The sequence below is a fragment of the Ambystoma mexicanum genome, chromosome 6p (genome assembly GCF_040938575.1).
Source record: "Ambystoma mexicanum isolate Mex_15411 chromosome 6p, UKY_AmexF1_1, whole genome shotgun sequence".
Taxonomy (NCBI): Eukaryota; Metazoa; Chordata; class Amphibia; order Caudata; family Ambystomatidae; genus Ambystoma; species Ambystoma mexicanum.
In genome coordinates this window covers 87,141,438-87,163,593 of record NC_090935.1, presented here as the reverse complement: position 1 = coordinate 87,163,593, position 22,156 = coordinate 87,141,438, and the positions used below count along the sequence as shown (strand labels likewise).

Below are 22,156 nucleotides of genomic sequence, written 5' to 3'. Positions count from 1 at the left end.
TGCTCCTGCTGCATTGGCTCATAAACCCACGCAAACACTCCCATCCCATATCATTACGCTTACTCTCTACTCTACACCATCACACAATTAGAATGCAGCTATACCCCTGATTAATTCGGCCTAGCTGTTCACATACGAACATTACCCCATGAACACCTCATCACTCTAATAAAATGCAGCTATCCCATGACATTCTGGCCTTGCTGCTCAAATAAGCGCCCTACAGGCCTAACGCAGCCAGAACCCAGTCTGGGTGTCCACCTACCAGACTGCACACATTCAGCTGATATCTTCTCCACCTAACGCTAGGATGCAGCTACCATCTGGCAATTACATCAGCTGCACACATAACTGGTGCACCCACTCACCCTTCAACACTTTCTCTCTCTACTGACCTGGACTGCGGTTCCAGAGGGCGTTCAACCTACCAGCACTTTGAGATCATAGCAATGCTATATAGAGCGCTATATGATTGCCAAATAACATAACATAACATCTTGTTGTCAAGAGGGGAGCGCAGTCTTCACCAAACTTATTCAACCAACCACAGACCCATGCAAGCACCAACATTCCAGTTCTACGCCCCCTGCATACATAGACCACACATATGATCATAAATGCACCCTCACCCAAATGACTACATGGCTCTCATGCAAACAAGTCACCACATGAATTTTATATGGCAGTTACCACTCCCACGTGAACAATCGCACAAAACAATCTTTGTATTTGAAAAAGCATATATACAGAGCTCTACTTTTTTTGTTGATTTTTATGTAAGAAAGAAATGACTTCTTTTGATTTATTCTTGTTCTACCTATCGTCAATATTCTTTGTCCTTGAAGTTCTTTACTAGAGCTGTTCAATCATAATCACCTGTGTGCATTGCCTCGACAGGAAGATGCTTTTTCATCCACTTTTCCAATCCTATAGCAGAACATTATTGCTGCAAGGCTTTTCCTACCTATTTATTTTGCTGTTTTTAGAACATCTCTAAATATGCCTTTATTTGTTTGCCAGCAGATCAGTTATGGGGCTCAAGCCCCTATCTTTAGTGACAGAGAGAGGTTTCCAACCTTTTACCGCACAGTCCCAGACGAGTGGTCCCAGTTCACCGGAATAGCTCAGCTTTTAAAGCATTTTGGATGGACCTGGGTCGGGATCCTGGCTCCGGCGGATGAGAGCGGAGAGAGAGCTCTGCGAGAACTGAAGAAGCTGATCTCTGAGAGCGGAGGCTGTGTTGAGTTTTCCTATCTGTTGGAAACAGAGACTTCTCTTTTTGCTTTTGATAGACTTAAAAGTATTTCTCAAGCTATCAAGACTTTCACATCAAAGGTTATCATCCTTTACAGCCCAGGAACTTCAATGGTACAATTTTTCCTTCAAAGTATGTTGAGTAGGGTGCCAAGTAGAATTTGGGTTATATCTGGAACGACATATTTTGGAGAAAAGAATTATTTTGAAAATGTATTGCAAATTTTCAATGGGACCCTGGCATTTTCCATCAAGACAGGGGACATTCCTGGATTCCAGGATTTTGTCTATGGTGTTAATAAATCTATATTTCCAGAGAATTACACTGGAGATGATCAGTGGGAGGAATTTTTCCAGTGCAATTTTGATTATATGAGTGAATTGAACAACCCAACTCTGCCTTTATGTTCAGGCAATGAGACCTTGCAAAGCGCTGCCTCTTCGTTCTATGATTCCTTCAACTTGCGATTCACATTCCGAGTATACATGGCGGTCTACGCACTGGCACACGCCTTACACAACATGCTGGCATCAGATGTCGGGACTGCTCCTTCTGCTGAAGGTATCCAGCGAGAGTTCAAGTCCCGGAAGGTAATTGTCTGTTTCGTGGACCCAACAGGGCAAGTGTGTTGATCTTGCTACAAAATGAATGCATCAACATGGAAGGTTTTTAACCATGCTGTCAGGGTTGCTGGTAGAATAACGAATATGTGAATGTAATAAAGCAATTGCTTCAAACCACTGCGGATTCCACTACAGCTCTGCAGAAAGCCCTGCAGAGGCCACGTGACCTGGCTCCTTGTCATAGTTGCACCATGTTTTGTGAATCCATCTAGCCTCCAATGACCTTGAAACGGCAGTCAATGCATGAAATTCATTCCTATAGATAGAAAACATGCCTTTGTTAATCAGGTTTTCCAACATATAATATCAATCTTACACCACCTCCAAACCTTCCAGTTCTCTTTATCTGTTACCCCATCCAATGATTAGTCATACATTAATAATGATGATAAGATGGCTGATGGCCTCAAAAATAAGGATTCATCAGACCAGACCAGGCATTGCTGCCAGAAAGAACAACACTGAGGAGGAAAAAGAAACAATCACAAAAACAGAGGCTGCAGTATTAAAAGACACACTTCCCCCACCTGTGTGAAGTTTCTTCATGGTTAATTGTGTGGAATGATGGAGGTATGTTGCTCATATGAGTGTGTGCAGAGGGATGCACCTCAGATCTTTTGACTTCTCATCCTTGTGCAAGTTACCACCACATATGGAGTCAGATAGATATGGTTCCTAAGTTGGTCCTTACCTTCCTGCAGCACAACGCTTTCCAGCAGAGTGTGCATGTAGCCAGATTTAGTTCTATGTGTCCCACTGAAATTACAGAACAGCTTTTTTCTGTGTGTAATACTGCCAGATATTTGTTTTTCCTTATGGATTAGGACAAAGGCTTGGCTCACGTGGAAACCATGTTGCTGATGTTCATGGCTCTGAGGATGTTGCGGATGCCACATAATGATGTGATGTTTAACATGAAGGCTGTTTCTTGAAGAAACTATACACAGGTGGGGGAAATGTGTCTTTTAATACTGCAGCCTCTCTTTCGTTGATGTCTTCATTATCCTCCTCAGCATTGCTCTTTCTGGTAGCATTGCTCAAAATGGTCTGGTCTATGATGAATCGTAAGATGTTAACGCCATCAGCGGTCTTGTCATCATTATGAATCTATGACTTATCATTGAATGGGTTGACAGATATATGGATCTGGAAGGTTCAATCTCCCGCCTACCAGGTGTCACCCGAGGGCATATGTCTCATCCACTCGCACCAAGAGATGGACACTGGAGGATATGTCATACAACTCCCCCAAATCAGGCGAGTGTGTCTCACCCACAGATGCCACCTGACGCTACATGTCTTCTCAATTGGATTTACTACAGTGAGGCTCATTACAAGTTTGATAGTATCTCGGCAGTAAATCTGCCTAGATACCAAACGGAATTACAGTTACTGCCACTTGGTCTTGCCGTATTATCGCCTGATTACAAGTGGCGGTTTGGCAGCGTTAGTCCACATTGATGGGATTTTGGTGGTATTACTGCTGGTATTACACCAGTCGCTTGATAGTTCACTCGCAAAGTCTCAGGCAGGAGTGATCTTTTAAGGTAAGAAGTACCAAACATTGGTCCTCATTACAGTTTGTCAGTGTGGGTAAAAATGGCGTTAATGAAGTGGTAATTCCATTACTGCTGCATTACTTCACCGCCGTATTACGAGTTTGGTGGTTAAGTGGAGGATTTAGCTTCAGAAAAAAGGTGGAGGTGAATATGTCAGTTTACCGCCAAAGATCAGTGACATGAACAGAATAACCGCCGGCAGAATCACTGTTGGTGGTAATTCTGCCAAAATCACCATGGAGTCCTATGGGGACTTACACCACCCTATCACAACGTGTAATCCTTCTGTAAATCCGTGGACTGGGTGGGTTTTACGGTAATCGAGTTTGGCAGTAATTTGGCAGATTTACAGGGGAATTACCGCCAAGCCCGTACTGAGTTAAACTGTGAACTGTTTGGTGTAAGGAAAAGCACAGCTTGAGCCATTTCTAGTGAATACTGGGTAAACTGTACCTTTTTTAAATTCCATTGACACACTGCCCAAAGTAAAAGCCAGCCATTTTCACAGTGCAAAACTTGTAATTTAGCAGTACATCCTCGGTGACAAGTTATTGATGCACAATCATCAGACGTTTATCATTTCCCATTCACCTTCATCCATCCTCTGACCCTACCTTCCCACTCCTCTGTGGGGAGGGAGGGTCAGAGACTGAGACTGAATTTGTACTGTCACTTTTAGTCTTAATTGTGTGTGGTGTTCCCAAAGGGTACTGTATATAATTGTGCCTAACACATAGCTTCTCCTATCAGCTCCCCACACGACCTACAATCCCCCCAAGGTCTCCTCCCAATGAGCTTTGAACTCGTGGAACGCACTCAAACAACGGTCACAGAGTGCCACTCCCCTGTCATGATAATCCCAATAGTTTCCAAAATGGGCACCTCTCATGGGGCCTGGAACACTCCCAACTTCTCTCACCGGGAATCGTGAACACTTTTCCAACACATCAGCTGGCTGAATCTCTGATGCTCCTTGCTGCACAGAAACTTCTTTAAACTGCACTTCCTCCAGACGAACTTTGAAAACTTCCCGTTCATCACCAGCCAACTGAATCCTTTTTCCATATTGAATTCTTCCAGACTTTCACTCTCGCTGGCGTGCCTTCCAATCTTGCAAACTCACTTGCCTGTGTCGCAGAACTAACGCGATCCGAGTCCGTAGGAAACTCACTTAATCCCACAACGCCTTTCCGTTTACCCAGCACAGCGATCTTCCCTTCGCTAGAAGAAAGGACCTGCTTGGTGTCCTCCGACCGCCCCGACGGCAACACCACGCTCTGTGACATCATCATTTTCACTGCGATCATCCAGGTACACAGAGCTCCGTGCTCCAACCGCCAAATTAGCTTCCTGTACACCCCTTGTGTAGTTGTGAGGACACATTAGTCCACGTATGGCTTCCTGTACACCCCTGGTGTAGTTGTGAGGACACCTTAGTCCACGTATAGTTCGGTGGCTCTATCACATCGCCTGGATCATCCCAAGCACAATCATTACATACAAGCTCACTCAGAAATACTTTTGTTCGTGTGAGGCGGTCCCCCAGTGGCTTAAACGCGCCACACTCTCAGCGCCTTTTACAGCTGGCTGTAATGTTCATTCTTCACAGCCGACCCTGCACAATGACTTGTATTTAATTATAAGTCCCGTTCGCTCTGTCCGCTCTCACCTGGGGCACCAAGGAGGGGGGGAGCTGGTGGATGTCTCTGTCCTCAGTACTCCTCTGTGCCTGCCCTGTGGAGTCTCAGCACTTCGGCCGACTGCAACCCCTTTCCTGGAGCTGAACCTCTTCTTTTTGTGCCCGGTTGCTGCTGCCTGCTGACTACCACCTGCCACCTTCCTCTCATTTCAGGTTGTCGGCACTCTCCATCTTCTCCATTTTTCGTCTCCATTTGCGTCGCTGTAGGTGAATGAAAGTCATCCTCGTCGCCAATGTAAGGAAGTCTGTCACACGCAGGTAATCGTCTATAGTCTCTTATGTTTGAAGCACCTTTATTAGATATTAGTGCAAGTTGATATTTAAGTTACAGTTTCAGACTCAGTTTAGTGACATCCACCGGCCCCCATCGTCAACCCGACTCTAACGGTCCGCACTGGAACCTTTCACTTGCAACCTTCCACCCGCCACCAAGTTCCAATCCTCATGACATCACACACAACCAACCTGAAACAATGTGCACAATGAAAAGACATTCATGTAAATCATTACATATACCTTTCACATTCACCTTCATCCATCCTCTGACCCTCCCTCCCCACTCCTCTGTGACATGTTGTTCATGCACAATCATCAGATGTATACCTTTTCCCATTCACCTTCATACACCCTCTGACCCTCCCAACCCACTCCTCTATGACATGTTATTCATGCACAATCATCAGACGTATACCTTTTCCCATTCACCTTCTTCCACCCTCTCACCTTCCCTCCCCACTCCCCCATGACATGCTATTCATGCACAATCATCAGACGTATACCTTTTCCCACTAACCTTCATCCACCCTCTGACCCTCCCTCCCCACTCCCCATGACATGTTATTCATGCACAATCATCAGACGTATACCTTTTCCCACTAACCTTCATCCACCCTCTGACCCTCCCTCCCCACTCCTCTGTGAAATGTTATTCATGCACAATCATCTTACGTATACCTTTTCCCATTTACCTTCATCCATCCTCTGACCCTCCTTCCCCACTCCTCTGTGACACGTTATTCATGCAGAATCATAAGACGTATACCTTTTCCTATTCACCTTCATCCATCCTCTGACACTCCCCCGTGACATGTTATTCACGCACAATCATCAGACGTATATCTTTTCCCATTCACCTTCATCCATCCTCTGACCCACCCTCCCCACTCCCCAGTGACATGTTATTCATGCACAATCATTAGACGTATACCTTTTCCCATTCACCTTCTTCCATACTCTGACCCTCCCTCCCCACTCCTCCGTGAACACAATCATCAGACGTATTTCTTTTCATGAATCAAGTGTACGTTCCCACCTCCTAAGTTACATGTTTCTGCCATGCGTAAGTACACCTGGCAAAACCTGCTTGAATCAGAGGAATGTATTCATATTTTGTCAGTACAAATCTATTAATGCCATGTTATGTCATGCTATGTTTAAGAGCAAATGCAGAACAACTGCCACCGCTCAGGAGTAGCCTCTGGGTGCTGAAGGACCGTTCAGTGGCATGACATGAATTAGAAGTGGTAGTTTCTCTATTTACATGCCAGCTGCGCAGTTGCTTTTTAAAGTCAAGGGGGTTGAAGTTCTTGTTTCACTTCGATAGTGCCACAATTGTGTCGGCCGGTAGGAAAATAGGTAGCCCCTCATTCTAGATTTATTGAACCTGGGCGCTGTAAGCTATTTGAAATGATTGGAACACAGACTTCACGCTTATTTTTAGATTCTGAGTTTTTCTCTGATAAATGGCTCAATGTGGCCGGACTGTGAGCTGGTCCAGGAAAGGAAAGGCATTCACCTTCATCCATCTTCTGACCCTCCCTCCCCACTCCTAACCTACCCATTCTTCTGGTTCTCATTGCTCTGTTCCCACCTGTGGTTGCAACAGCAGCATTTCAGAGGCCCTTCCATGCTGCCTTGCCCAGGCAAAGGGCCACACAGCAAAGGGCAGCTACCATCTAAGCAACTCCACTCCATGTTTGCCAGTGTTCGCCTGAGACACATGATTCAGACAACATACAGTGACAGATAAGGTAAGTGTGGTGTGGGCAGGGACTACAGCTATTAGTCTTCTCCAGTAAAACCACACCACTCTTATTTTCTATTATCACCTAGCCTAATTGTGTAAATTAGCCATTTTGGCACTCAGTCTAAGTGTGTAAAATAGCTATACTGTAGATGGAGCCTTAATTACGTAGAGTAACCATACTTCACAGCCAAACTCTTGGTATAGCCTAGTTATATTCCCCTGCTGCTCTCTGAGATATAACTGTGCTGCGCCCCATAGTTAGCCATTGTGTTCCGCTAATTTGTGTTGAACATTGCCACACCCACAGCCATCGTACGGCAATACAGGTCAGGAAGCACAAACATTACTGTGCTCCAGAAACCCAGCCACACTTACAATACTACCACTATGTAAACGGTGCTAATATAGTTAGACTCTGAGTTGAGTGTCAGCCATTGCGATATGCTCTATAGATAGCAATTGTACTGAATTGTGGAAGGAGATGTGTTGCACCTACATGTATACTAGGGCGGAGACGTCATGCAGCATTTAGATGCATATTGCGGGAAACAAAATGTGTTGCGCCCAATTGTATTTTGGGGGCAGGAAGTGTGTTACAATAGACATATTGGGAAGATTAGCCATGCATCACATTTAGATAGAAATGAAAAAAATAGCCATGCGTCACATTTAGATAGATTTGTGAAGATTAGCCATGCGTCACATTTAGATAGATTTGTGAAGATTAGCCATGCGTCACATTTAGATAGATTTGTGAAGGTTAGCCATGCGTCACTTTTAGATAGATTTGTGAAGATTAAACATGCGTCACATTAGCTTTGTGAAGATTAGTCATGTGTCACATTTAGATAGAATTGTGAAGAATAAACATGCGTCATATTTAGATATATTTGTGAAGATTACCCGTGCCTCACATTTACGTAGAATTGTGAAGGTTAGCCATGCATCGAACTTAGATAACATCTTGAAGATTAGCAACTGAGAAAAACTTTGAGAGTACCTAACCCCCCCACTCCTTCACCCATCCTACACACATCCCTTGTACAATACACGCCCATGGGCTAACCAAACTACGCACAAACACACACCCAACATAACTAACGCTTGCCAACAACAACAATCCCAGGTACTGGACCATAACCCTACGGACAGAACAAGCCAGCATGCAGTACCATTACCTTAATCACCAGCCAATGTACACATAAAACACACAAATACACACTCAACTTAACAGACATTCACCTACAACAAACAACCCAGGCACTGGGCCTAACCTTTACAGATACACAAGCCAGTGTGCTCAACCACAACCTTAAATAACAGCCAATTTACACAAAAAACACACAGTCGCACACCCGAAATAACAGACATTCACATACAACAAACAACCCAGGCATTGGGTCTCATCCTTATGGATACAACAAGCCAGTGCACACAAATTACCCATTTGCAACCCAGCAAACACAGACACCAATTTCTTCTGGTTCTGGACCTATCCTATCCCTCTGCCCTCACTAACCAACCCCGTCCTCTTTCTTGCAGAGCCACGTGAGCGCCTGGAAACTACCCCCGGGTGGTAGTGGTGTGCGGTATAAGTCAAAATAACAACACCTCAAACCACAAAACTGAAACACTGGTGGGTCACCCCTTCACACTGGATGGGCACAAACTCAAATATCTATCAGTGGTGGTATTGAAAGGTGACCTCTTGATAACTGCTACATATACATATTCTTTAATGTTCCAATTCACATACCAAAGATGTATATTCTCAAAATGATGTTCTATCCTGTTATATTATATCTGGGTATATTCAAAAGGCCCACAGAGACTGCACTCAGTGAGCATGGTTCACAGTATTTATTTACCCAAAAAGCTGATAAACAGAATGGATGCAACAGAATAATGAAACCAAAGTCTAGTCTCTCATAATGGGTGTGAAACATTCTCACCTCCCAGTGTGGATTTGGGTTTTCCATGGGTTCTTATACCCTTGCAATACTTTCAGTAGGTAGTTGCATGTTCCACATAGGTTCCCAAACCCTTTTTCTGTCCTGGTTTAACAAAACTCCCTAGGTAAGTATTGTTGTCCCCTCGACCAACTGATGATATAGCTTTCATTTCTCTGTTGGCTTGAGGTGGATCATGGAGTCGCCACATCCACCTGCTAACAACCTACTTATCCCTAGGGCCTGTCCCTTTCCATCGACAAAGTTCGAGGAATACAACCCCTGAATATCCTGTCTTTTCCTCCTCTACCCTCCTTGCCTGGTTGCCTTATCTCTGTGAGCCACCTTACCCTGCTTTGGCAATCCCAGCCTACTCATGTCTTCTCAGTTCCTCTCCGCCTGTTCAATCATGTTCTCACTGCTTTATCCCTTGTTTCTCAAAGTCCTGAGAAGCCCTTGCTCGCTTTCCTTTCCCTGAGTGGCTGTTGGGTGTGAGGACCGTATATGGTCCTCAGGGAAGCCCATGCCAGACTAGCTGGAGCCTTCTGAGGGACTTCTTGTTGAAGGTCGACCCCTGGGGTGGGGCATGTATGAATGGAGTGGGGAGACAATTCACATTCTGTCTTGTGGTGGGCTGGTTTTGATTGTGTGACACAATGCCTGGACCAGCCCTGACTGAAAATGGAATGAATGCAGTGAGAGTTCTGAAAGGCTGGGGAGTAGACTACAATCCACATCCTATGTTTTGGGTGTCTGTTTTTGATGAATGGCCTTAATGCCCGTGAGCCTGATTGGGTGCTGACTGCATGAATGCACTTGTGTGCGATTGGCCGGCTGCGCCTGGCTCAGGCTGAGTGAATGGGGAGTGTTTTGTATAACAAGGGACCCCACACTCACCTCCTGATTCAAAAGTTGAAGTCAGAAGCCTGAAGCAAGACGCTAAAGTCTGAAGATGCTTGTATCATGGATCCAGCTGGAGGAAGAGGTCTGCTGCTGCAATTCCTCAAGGAATCCAAAGGCTGCTCTGCTTATCCAAGGACTGACGAAGAGAGGACCTGGGAAAACAACCTCTTCCCGTAGCTATGAAGATGCATCGCGCACCTGCTGCTCTTCATCCGAAGTATCCTGAAAGCCAGTCCTGTGTGCCTGCCACCCGGAGAAGTGATCTTCATGGGTCCAGAAGAGGAGTGCCTGGACATCTTGAGCCCAAGAAGTACATCTGCATCACCCAGGGTATGGAGGTGTATTTGTGATTGCTGGAAGTCAAGCTGCTCTGTATTGCCCGGGAGAGGGCTACACTGGCATAGTGCTGCCTGAAGACCAGAGCAGGCAAAGTTCCAAATAAATGAAGAATCCTTCAAGTGCTGCCACCACATCTGTCAACTTTTCTGAGCTAGACAGAGCCAGGGTTGCCGTCTGCAGAGGATTGCCCGCTGGTGGGTTTCCCGCCACCAAAAGCCTAAGAAGCATCGAAAGAGAGTCTAGACACTGAATCATGACACCTACTTCTGCCACAGCACCGATTGCCACCGAATTTCACAGATGCACCAAGGATCTTTTCCTCCACACCCATGTCTTGTGGAGGTCCAAAGCAAGTTTCATCTTTGTGGGACATCCACGGCCAGCATAGCAGCACGACAACAGGGACCACCGTGACTGACCGAATTGCTACCCTTCCGACACTGCTTGGTTCCCTTCTCCTGCTCGACACTGATGTCCTAGCAACTCCTTCTTCCAGAGGGGTCCGTCCTTGAGGGGACTCGTCGAGTAAAACCAAGAAGCTCCACCACTTCGCCTGCCAGTGCATCAAAGGTACTGTGACGAGGGAGAGCATCTTCCATCCTCAGGATTCATCCAGGGCTCCAAGATCCATCTTGTATCCTGTTCTCCAGTGGCTTCCCAGGTACTTTGAGTTAGTGGGATCTGTAGAAAAACAAGGCAGGCAATTATAGAACATACAAGGACTGGGTTGTAATATACAAAGTAAAGAACACCTTACCTGTTCATTGTAGGCTGCCCAGGTGGGGGGATCCTCACTCAATAATGCATTTTGGATCCTAAAGCATTCTGCCAATGTTCTGAATATAACCTGCCTTTTTACAAGAATGTCTATGCAATAACCCAATGCTTAGTCATTCTTATGCGTTTTAATAACTGCCTGCAGTTGGTGCATGTTAACTGAATCTAAGTATACTGTGGTACCACATAGAATTGTATATATTTGCCATTGCTAGAATAGTGTTGCCTGAGTCAAAATTATGTTATTTAATACTATATATTTCCCTAAACCTTATGTTATTTAATAAAACATCTGTGGTAGTACCTGACTTATTGTGTAGACATTGCTTTGTGGGGGCTTGGGGATTCACTGTACCTAATAACCAGCCTGCATCACCTCCCTTGAGTCTCAGCCTGGCTGCTTGCCCAATGTTAACAATTGAGAGCCTTGGCTGTAGTGCCTCTGTGCCTCTGCCCCAATCCATTGTGAGGAGAGTGAATTAGACTTGGAGGATATGTCTAAGGCAGAACCGATAGCTGCCTTTGTGGATTACCAGGTACAGTCAGTTACGCTTGATGAGGAGGAAGAAGATTCCAATGGTGCAAGGTCCCCTTGGGGATACTACAGTTCCTCCCAATGGGTATTCCACCCCTCCTGCTACTTCTATTCCAAAACCCAGCATTGTTCTTCAGGGGGATGCCTGGAAACCTGAACTACTGAAATTGGAGCAACAAAGAGAGAAGTTAGCCTTTCAGGAAAACAAGTTTGAAACAGAAGCTGAGTTGAAAAAGGAGGAATTGGCACAAAGACAGAGACGCCGAAAGCCAAAGAATCCAGCTGGAGAAAACTAAGGTGGAAACTTCAGCTAGATGGTTAGAGGCATTTGAAAGGGCTTATGATATCAATGATGTTTGACCAACAGAATTGGGCTAAGTGTTTGTTGAGCAAAGTACCTCAGAATGGTTATTACTATATTCTGAAGGGTTTATAGTGATAATCTCAAATACAAAAATGTCGAAAGTCATTTTTTCGAAAATATGTGGAAAAAAAAATCGAATTTCTTTTTCAATAAATATTTTTTATTTGAATGAGGGGGTTCTGGACCAAAATGCTACTGGGTGAAGTTGACCGGTTTCAGGATCCTTCTGGGACAGAACTGCTCCCATGGCTAGAATGGATGCGTCGGTTTCAACTATATATGGAAGGTCAGGGCGAGGTTGCTTTAATACCGGTGCAGATGTGAATTTAGTTTTCAGTTCTTGGAAGGCATTCTCAGCTTCTTCAGTCCACAAGAAGCGTTTGTTTTTTTGCAATAGTGCTGTGATAGGATGTACAACGTGCAAGAAATCTGGAACCAATCTGCGGTAGAAATTAGCAAACTCGAGCATGCTTTGTACTCCTTTAACTGAACTCGGTGATGGCCACTTCAGAATGGCGTCCACCTTTCGAGAGTCCATTCAAACTCCTTTTGGAGTCAAGATAAATCCAAGAAATTCAACTTCTGTAGTATGAAAAACGCATTTTTCCAATTTTGCATATAACTTGTGCTGGCGTAGTTTCTCAAGGACTGCACGAACGTGCTCCACATGGTCAGATTCTGAAGAGGAGTACACTAGGATATCGTCTATGTATACAATAACACAGACATCAATGAGTTCACGAAGAACATTGTTCATAAAGTACTGGAAGGCTGCTGGTGCATTGCACAACCCGAAGGGCATCACCTGGTATTCGAATAATCCGTACTTCATGCGAAAAGCAGTCTTCCATTCATCGCCTTTCTTTACACGTACCAGATGATATGCCCCTCGAAGATCGAATTTTGTGTAGATGCAAGCGTCCTTTACTTGGTCCAGTAACTCGGGGATCAGAGGCAATGGGTATCGGTTTTTAACTGTGATCTGATTTAATGCGCGGTAGTCTATGCACGCTCTAAGGTCACCTTCCTTTTTTGGCACGAAGAACAAAGCTGAAGATACAGGGGATTTGGATGGACGAATGAAGCCATTGGCAAGGTATTGGTCCAAGTATTGTCGTAGGTGAAGGTTCTCAGGTTCCGTAAGGGCATAGATCCTACTGCATGGAGGTTGTGTACCAGGGATGAGATCAATTTGACAGTCATATGACCAGTGAGGTGGTTAGGTGTTTGCCTGCTCCTTTTGGAAAACATCCTGGAATTCCTGATATTCTTGAGGTAACTGCATGGCTGGAGTAGCGACGGTGGCCAGGTCCTTGTTCAAGGTTTGTTTTAGATAACAGCCAATCAATACAAGGATTATGTGTTTCCAACCAAGGTATCCCCAGTATTATTTGAAACTGCGGGGCTTTGATTAAATCAAACACAATCGTCTCTCGATGCCCATCCTGACCCAATAGTGTCATCTCAGCGGTGGAATGAGTTACCGGCCCAGAGGCAATTTCAGTTCCATCGACTGTGGTGATGACATCTAAAGTGATCTTTTTGCAGAGAGGTAGATTCATCCTAGAAGCCAATTTGTGGTCCAAATAGTTTCCTATGGCCCCGCTATCAATGTATGCCCTTACTGCGTGCATACGTGATGGCTGCCTTGGATCCATAATGACCATTGGTATGATGAAATGCGAGGTCTGAGTATCCTTCTTCAAGCTCGGCAAGCGGACCTCTACGCTTGTCGGGCGTGGTCGTTTCCCGAGTCAGGCTCCTTGTGGCGTTTATCAGCCGCTCCTACCATTTTCTTAGGTGGTTTTACAGGGCACTCCTGTAGAAAATGTCCCGAAGTTCCACAGTATAGACATAATTGCATTTGCTGCCTCTTTTCCCTTTCCTTTTGCGTCAAGGGTCCTTTAACTCCTCCGATTTGCATGGGTTCAGAGGCCTCTGTTCCTTTGGGGTTAGCATTGGGTTTAACCAACACCGGTTCATGAACTTGGCTCGATCAGCCTTTCGATTTTGAAGTCTGTGATCTAACTGGACCACTAAGTCTATGTATTCAGCACAGTCTTGCGGTGGGTTCACGACTTGAGCCAAAACATCTTTAAGTTCTCCTCGAAGGCCACAATGAAATAATGTAACCCTTTTTTCCTTGGGCCATCCAGTTTCCACCACCAGCCTATTAAAGGTTGCGATGTAGGATAGCAGATCCTGGTTACCCTGTCGTATGGACAAAAGTTTGTTATCCAGGGCCTGTCCTTGGTAGTGTCGGGCAAATAGTCTTTCCATGAAAACCCTGAAAATCCCAAAGAATAGGGTCATCCTGATTGACTAATGAGATTGACCAATCCGCTGCACTACCGCTGAGATAGGATAATACAAAGGCTACTTTAGCTTGATCATTTGGAAAGGCTCCGGGTCTGCATAAAAAGTGCAAACGGCATTGGTTCATAAACACGGCGAATCTTTTCAGATCCCCCGCAAAACGTTCTGGCGGGGCTAAAGGGATATTTCCTGGTAGAATCACTTGCACAGGGTTGCTTGATGTAACAGGGGTTGCCATCCCCCCCGAGTCCCGGTAGAGGGGTTTGCCCCGCTTGGTTTTGCAATAATTGTCTAGCAAGGTCATCAGTGCGTTCCTTAGAAACAATCAGCTCTCTCCTGAGGGTATTAGTTTCTTGGCGAGCGGCATGTACTTCCGCCCTAAATTCTCCTAATAATTGGGCCAATTGGTCAGTCTCTGAGGTCTCCATGACACCCGGGTGAGGATTTGTAGGAAGGCTTCGCATTCTGTTACGCTCACCTGGCTCCCACAGGGGTGTCAGGACGGAACTGGACTCCCACGGTCTCCACCAGTGTGATGCGTAGTGCAGAGATGACTGACTGGACTGGCCCACCTAGCTTCCTCTGCTTCACCTGTGGAATTAGTCTCCTAAAGACGGGGAAAGGGAATTAGCCACCCGTGGATTCGAGTATTAGCACCTCACTGCGTTCCCACTTATCACCTCCGATATTCCCTTTCACAAAGCTCACGTTATAGTTTTGAATGACGAGCTCTCCATCCTGCGAGGAATGCAGGGGCGCGTTGAAGGCCAGTTACTTCATTGGCTTGAAGATATTGGAAGAGTTCTAAAGAGTTCACAATGTCTGAGTAATCACTCTGTCCAATTCCTTTGTTTTCTGTTGCAGCTTAGATCCAAAAGAAGATCGTTTTGTGGCAGCTGAAAGCGATCAGGTAAGAGTCTGTGTTATCCAACACTGCCCGGTGAAAGTTGCCAAGGTTAAACTTGCTGCTTTCTCTTTTCATTCAGGTGCGGCGAAAGAGTATTTGGCGTTCTGGTGATTAATACCTCCGGCGGTAAAATCAGGTAAATATATGATGGAAAGAGATTGTCCTTGTTTGTTCCCTTGGCTCACCTTGTCGTTTTTTCCTTGTTCCCCCTTAGGTGCTGGAATGCGGTAACCAAGTGATGGAGACAGTGCCGGACCGTGGTGGTGCTGCGAGGAACGGTAAGTATGGAGCGGCGCTGCTGCTGGTGAAGCGACGCTTTTAAAATGAAGTCTTTTTCTGGTTCAAAGATGAGTTGAATCCGAAATCAGGTAAGAAATCCAGTAATGTTCTTGTTCTAGCTTTTCTTCTTCTTTCTCCTCCTTTCTAGGCGCTCTGGTTCTCGAAGCGGGCGTGGCAGGATGCTGGATGCTGACTGCAGGCACGGTGAGCGTCACGCTGCAGGTTGCAGAATAACGCGAAGCATGTGCAGCTCTTTGGGTGTGGTTTAAATAGCCTCCAAAGTAGACCCAGGTAAGTATTCCTCCACAACCACGTATTCCTCCACAACCACACCCAAGTAACAAAATAGTTCCCTAGGTAAAGTAGTCCCTTCCAAGCCTCACAAGGGCTTGGATTCCTTGCAGCATGGACTGCATCAGGTAAGTTTAAACATATGAGCCTGGCGCCTATGGTGCCAGGACTGATGTCCCATATGAGCCTGGCGCCACAGGCGCCAGGACTGTACTCAGATGGCCCCTAACAGGGGTTGCTGGGCTTGCTCCAGATGACATGATGCCTGCTTCCTGGGTTGATGGACTTGGTCTGGATGCCCGGGGGCAAGCATCATGACAAAACTATTGGAGTGCCATCTAGGTTAAGCACTCACTTCTGTCTTAACAAATAGTGTGCTCTAACCCTGACTTGTTTTATAGTTATTAAGGGAGGTGTGTATACTTTACCTGACTGTGTTTTAACTTGATTTTGATTATGAGTGCTGGCATATTACTTCAAGTGTGTTTTTAAATAAATAACTCTATACTTTTATACAAAGCTCTGGTCAGTGTTTGTTTGCCCTACTGTGCTTTAGTACCTATTGTGTATACTCTATATACTGCTCAACTCTTCTTGAGAGAGGTATGACTGCTCAGCCACAGCTACCAGGTAAATCTTGGTGGTGCAGACTGCTGCCACTTGGGTTTACTGCTTGCTCCTGTAGTCTTAATCTTTTTGCAGTGCTCGCTAAGGGAACTGCACAGGATTCTCCCTAACAACCACGCCAGAGCCTGACCTGTGATTCCCAAGGTGTCACATAGGTGTGCAATCAGGAAGTTGTGGTTAACCGTGTCAAAGGCAGAGGAGAGGTCAAGGAGAATGAGCACAGAGGGAGTGTTAGTGTCAAGATTTGAGAGCAGGTCTTCAAGGGTGTTGAGAAGAGCAGTTTCCGTGCCTCTGGATGTTCTAAAGCCAGACTGATGGTCATGGAAGCAGCCAATAGATTCCGTGTGGAGGGTCAGTTGAGTGATAGCCAACTTCTCCAGGAGTTTGCCCAAGAAAGGAGTGATGGAGATAAGGCAGTAGTTTGCTTGAATGAGGGGTCAGCATGGGGTTTCTTGAGCAGAGGGTGCACAAGGGAGTGTATTAGGGCAGTTGGGAAAACTCAAGTGGAAAAGAAGGGATTGCAGAGATCAGCCAAGGCAGAGGCGAGGGAGTCAATATTGTCCTTAATGGTTTTAGAGGGGGGGGCTCCTACTGTTTGAATGAGGCCAACATAGACCGGACTTGTCTGGTGACCTCATTAGGTGTGACGGGTGAGAGAGGGGAGAGAGTAAGAGGAGGGGGGGCCAAGGGAGGCTCCGTTGTTGGTGTATGCTGTGGGTGGAATAGAGGGAGGAAAGGATGTCTTGGGTTTTTGTGATGAAATGTGCAGCCAGGTTCGAGCATAGGTCCTGGGTGGGTGTGATAGAAGAGCAGGCTTCTGCAGGATAGGCCAGTTCCTTGCAGACTTAGAAAAGCTCAGCTGTGTTGTTTAATGCCGCGTCGTAGATGCAGGCTTGAATATAGACTCTTTTATTGTAGCGGATGCAGAGCCTATTTTGCCTTTGAAGGAGGCTACAGGCCAGTTTGTCAGATGGTCCGCCCAATGATTTCCATTTCCGCTCAGCTGCTCTACATTTGCTTTTAAGGACAGCCAGATCAGAGTCATAGCAAGAGTTGCACTTTTTGGAAGGCTTCTGTCGGACCCACATGGCAGGAGCAAGAGTGCCAAGAGTGTTGGAGATAGAGAGGTTGAGGTTAACGAGCGCTGTGTCAGGTTGGGAGTCAGCCGAAGGAATGGGTGGAGGAGAGTAGGTGGAGGCAAAGGCAGCCACTGTCACTTTTTTCATGGGTCTGGTGACTTTGAAGCCGAGTGGCTGTCTTGATGCTGCAAGAGATGAGGAGAGCTTCAAGTGTGTTTGTATTTGTATTGTATTTATTTATTTGTAAAGCGCAGCCAAGCCCTGAGGCAACTGGGCGCTAATTCTTACAAGTTACACAAATATAGGATATACAATGAACATTAAAGCAAAAAGCAGGTTTCATGGGCACAGACTATGCAAATATATACATAAGCTCATGCTACGTGGGCAAAACAAGGTGCATTGATAATATTGATTACAGTCAGAGTATTACATTTTGAGTCTGTATAGATAGGTGTACATGAGTAGGTAGTCAGTGTGTCAGAGCAATCAATAACTAGGACAGGGTAATTTGGTTGGTTTATTTGGCTGAGCAGACTGGTTAATGTCTTGTTCATGGAACCAACTTTTTACCTGTAGGCAAAATATTAAGAATGAAGGTTTTTCTCTGATGTGGATGGGGAGATTATTCCATTTCTTAGCCGGAAGGACTGGGAAGCTGACTCCACCTGCCGTTGTTGGTTAAAGCGTGTGCTGACTATGCTATGTGCTTATGCAGCTCTAGTAGGTCGTGTAGAAGTGTGGCGTGAGAATGTGTCCACAAGGTAAGTTGGTGCCTGGTTATGGAGACATTTGTGAATGAGTGAGAGTGACCAAGTCTATCCTTTGCTTAATATTGAGCCACTTTATATCTTGTCTAGTAGATGTGATGTGGTGTTTTCTGGGAATGTTACAGGCCGCTCTAGCAGCATTATTTTGCATGACTTGCATTTTTTTAATGTTCCGCTGAGATGTGCCCAGGTATAGTGCGTTACAGTAGTCAAGTTTTGATAAGACTAACCGCTTGCTACTGAGGTGCAGTTTGTCGGAGTCAGTTAGAGGCGGCAGGCTGTGATGAGCTTGCAAGTCAGTCCTGTGGAAGAGGCTAAGGCATTAGTTTGTCTTGTGAATGTGAGGGCGGAGTCAATGTAGATTCCTAGCGTTTTTACATCTTTTGCTACTTTTATGATGTTTCCATGAATGTTAAAAGACTAAAACAGAGGCCCTAGCTTGTTCAGTTTGGCAGGAGAGCCAAGAAGAAGTAACTCATTCTTTTTATTGTTTAGACAAAGACCATGCTTCACCATCCAAATGTGTATAGTACTGTAGATGTCGTTGAGTACCTTACTGTCTACAAAGTGATCACCAGTGATAGGTATGAGTATCTGGGTATCATCCGCATAATTAGTGTAAATTACACCATATGGTCAAGTATATCGAAAAGGGGCTTGTTGAACACATTGTAGAGAGTTGGGGAAACGCACAATCCTTGTGGTACCCCACAGGTCGCATGGGAGGCTAATGAGGAGGCAGAAGGAGACACTCATGGATCTATTACTAAGGAAAGATTCAATCCACGCGCTAGCTTGGTCCGAAACGTGTGCAGCAGAAGACAAGTTTTTACATTGAATTTTATGGTTCACTAAGTCAAAAGCCACAGAGAGATCAAGTAGTAGGAGTAATGTTGGTTTGCCCTTGTCTTTTAGGATTTGAATTTTGAGATTTCAAATCAATAAGTGCTGTCTCTGTCCCGTGTCTCGGTCTGAAGCCAGATTTTCTTAGTCCTAGTAGGTTTTTAGTTTTCAAGTGTTGTTGTATCTGTAGATATGCTGCTCGGTCCAGGATTTTCAACAGGAAAGGGACTGTTGTGATAGGTCTCTAGTTAGATGGGTTGTTAGGGTCCATAGAGGGATTTTTAGTAGGGAGAGTACCCAAGCATCTTTCAGATTATTAGGTACAGTGTTTAAGTTAAATGAGGCGTTAATGAACAAAGTGATGAACGGGGCAAGTTCCAACTCTGCCTCTTTGATAAACTGGGCAGGACAAATGTCACCCTTACAGTTCGAAGGTTTGAGTGTAAGTATAATTGATTCAACTTCTTTGATGGAGAGATGTTTGATGGTAAATTGTAGTATATCCAAAGCCGGGCAAGGCAGTATATCTCGATAGGTGGCTGTGTCTATAAGGCTTTTTTTTCGTTTGGTTTTTGCCTAATTTTGTCTTTGAGTGCCTTCTGGATGTTCGTGCACCAGGAAGTGTCTTTAGTGTCAGGTTCAGGGGCTGGAGTTTCTAATTCTTTCAGTATATTGAATAATTCCTTGGTACTGGACGTTGCTTTAGCTATGCGATCATTAAAATTGTCTTATTTTGCCTGGTTAATAGCTACCTTGTAGATAGTTGATGCGGTTTTAAAGTTGTCTCTATTCGACTCTGATGGGGAATTTCTCCAGGTGGTTTCTGCCGTTCTTTTTATTTTCCTTACAGTCTTGAGATGGGGGGTATACCATTTATTAATGTGTGCACGGGGTTTGGATTTTTGGAGTTTAAGTGGAGCTATGGCATTGATGGCATTAAGTATAGTGTCATTATAAATGTTCACTAGGATAGAAGGGTCTGAGTGCAAGATAACTGGATGGGTAATAGGTTTAAGCAAGGGCAGTAGGTTCTCTAGTGTGAGGTTCCGTTTACTTCTTGCCAACATGGCAGGTGCCTGTATTTGTGGGGTAGTGTGAGTTGCCTTCTTGATGGTGAAAGTGATTAAGTGATGGTCGGTCCACACGCAAGGTGTATTAGCAAGTATGTTAATATTGCAATTATGGACTGCTAACCAGTCTAATATTCTTCCTTTGTTATGAGTAGGGTCGTTTATACAATGTGAAAATCCTAACTCAGATATAGTGTCCTTAAGGGCGGTAGCTTTAGTATCTTTTGGGTCTTGAAGGCTAAAATGATGACTTGGGAAATACTTTTGGTGTTTGTGGTTAGTAGGTGTGATATGTCACTTTCGAATGTGGTGGTTGGTCCTTGGGGTCGGTAGATCAAGTGCAGTGTAATGGTTAATGTTGTAGATGTGGCAAGTTTCACGGTTAGTAGTTCAGCAGATGGTTGATGACACTGGTTAGTCATTCTTAAATCAAGGGCAGTTTTATGAATGATGGCAATTCCTCCTCCTTTCGAGGTGGTACTCTCCCTATCTGAACGTAAAATGGAATAGTTCTCTGGGATGGCTAGTAATAAGGTGGGGCCTGCAGCTGTATTTAGCCACGTTTCTGTGATGGCAATGAGGTCTAGGTCATGCAGTGTTATGATATCTGCTATGTCCAATGCATGTGCTTGGAGTGATCTAGCATTGATGAGTCCAACTTTAATAACATCATCAATAGGGCTAGGAGTGGGCGGTTTTGACTTTTGGTTCTTGAGATAAGAGAGTAATCCGTTCAAGAGAGGGAGGTAGTGAGAGGGATAGATAGTTAGAGGGAAGTCAGTAGAAATTAGAGCGTCCAGGGTGTGGCCTGTGGTGTGAGTGGAGCCAGAGGGTAGGATAGATAGGGATAGAAGAGAGTTGTAACGGTTGCGGAAATGGCTTTTGGAATCAGGTTACTCCAGATGGATGTTCAGATCACCCATCAGGAGGATTTGAGAGGAGGAGGAGAGTAGGGAGGAGGCCAGGTCAGCCCATTCTGAGAGGAAGGGAGTGGACTGACCTGGTGGCCGATAGAAGGTGGCCACGGTGAGAGAAGATTTAGGGGAGAGTAATAGTCTGCACGCTAGGCACTCGAAGGAGGAGTAAGCATGCGTTTGGATGATGGACACAGGTATCCATTTTGGGAAGATAAGCGCCACTCTCCCACATGGCCTATTAGGCCTGGGCGCAGAGAGGATTTTGTAGCCTTCAAGGAGGAGTGTGTCAAAGCTTGTGATGGAGCTATCCTTGAACCATGTCTCAGTGATGGCGAGTACATCTAGATCCATGAGTTTGAGGAGGTTGCAGATGTCAGACGAGTGTTTGACAGCAGAACGAGTGTGGAGAGTGGCAATGTGGAGCCGCTTGCCATCTTTGAGGGTCTTCCTAGGGGGTGGCACAGGGGACAGTGGTCTCAACAGAGGGTGGCAAGAGGCCAGCGGGATAGAGGATGATGTGGAAGGAGTCAAGGCTGACAAGGGAGCCGGGACAGTATGGCAAGGCCGGGGGACCTGTGCAGAGGAGAAGGAAGGCACAGAATTGAGGGAGCCTGTGTAGAGGAGCAGGAAGGCACCCATTCCTTAGATACACAGCATAAGCAATACCCATAAATGCCAGTTGTCTAGATGAATTGATAGTGGCTAGGTTCCTATTGATTGGAAAGTTTTTAACCTTCTTTTTTTACCATGAGGAAGACCTCTTTAAAAAATCAATTTGGGTATGATAATGAACACACAGAAATATAAGTGTCTTACCTCTTTGTTTTAGAGAATAAATCTCTTCTGGCACAGTAGGTTCATAATTCATGTAGGGTGAATGAATTATGGCACTGAGCCGACTATAAAAACACTCCCACGGGAACTGTCCTATGTGTAGATAACTATGGGAGAGGATCCCAGCTATTTTTAGTAGATTGCAAATAGACTCATTGTAGTGGTAGGGACAGCTTCCCTCTATTGTGATTCTA

At 45.2% G+C, this 22,156-nt stretch overlaps 1 protein-coding gene across 1 annotated transcript in view; it reads left to right on the top strand.

Annotated features, from left to right (window-relative positions):
* The first annotated feature begins 4,729 nt into the window (after positions 1-4,729).
* Positions 4,730-22,156, top strand: part of LOC138511224 (vomeronasal type-2 receptor 26-like) — a 439,931-nt gene continuing 422,504 nt past the window's right edge. The window contains exon 1 of the mRNA XM_069626761.1: positions 4,730-5,289. The gene's annotated coding sequence lies outside the window, so the exon portion shown is untranslated. The remainder of the gene's footprint in view (positions 5,290-22,156) is intronic.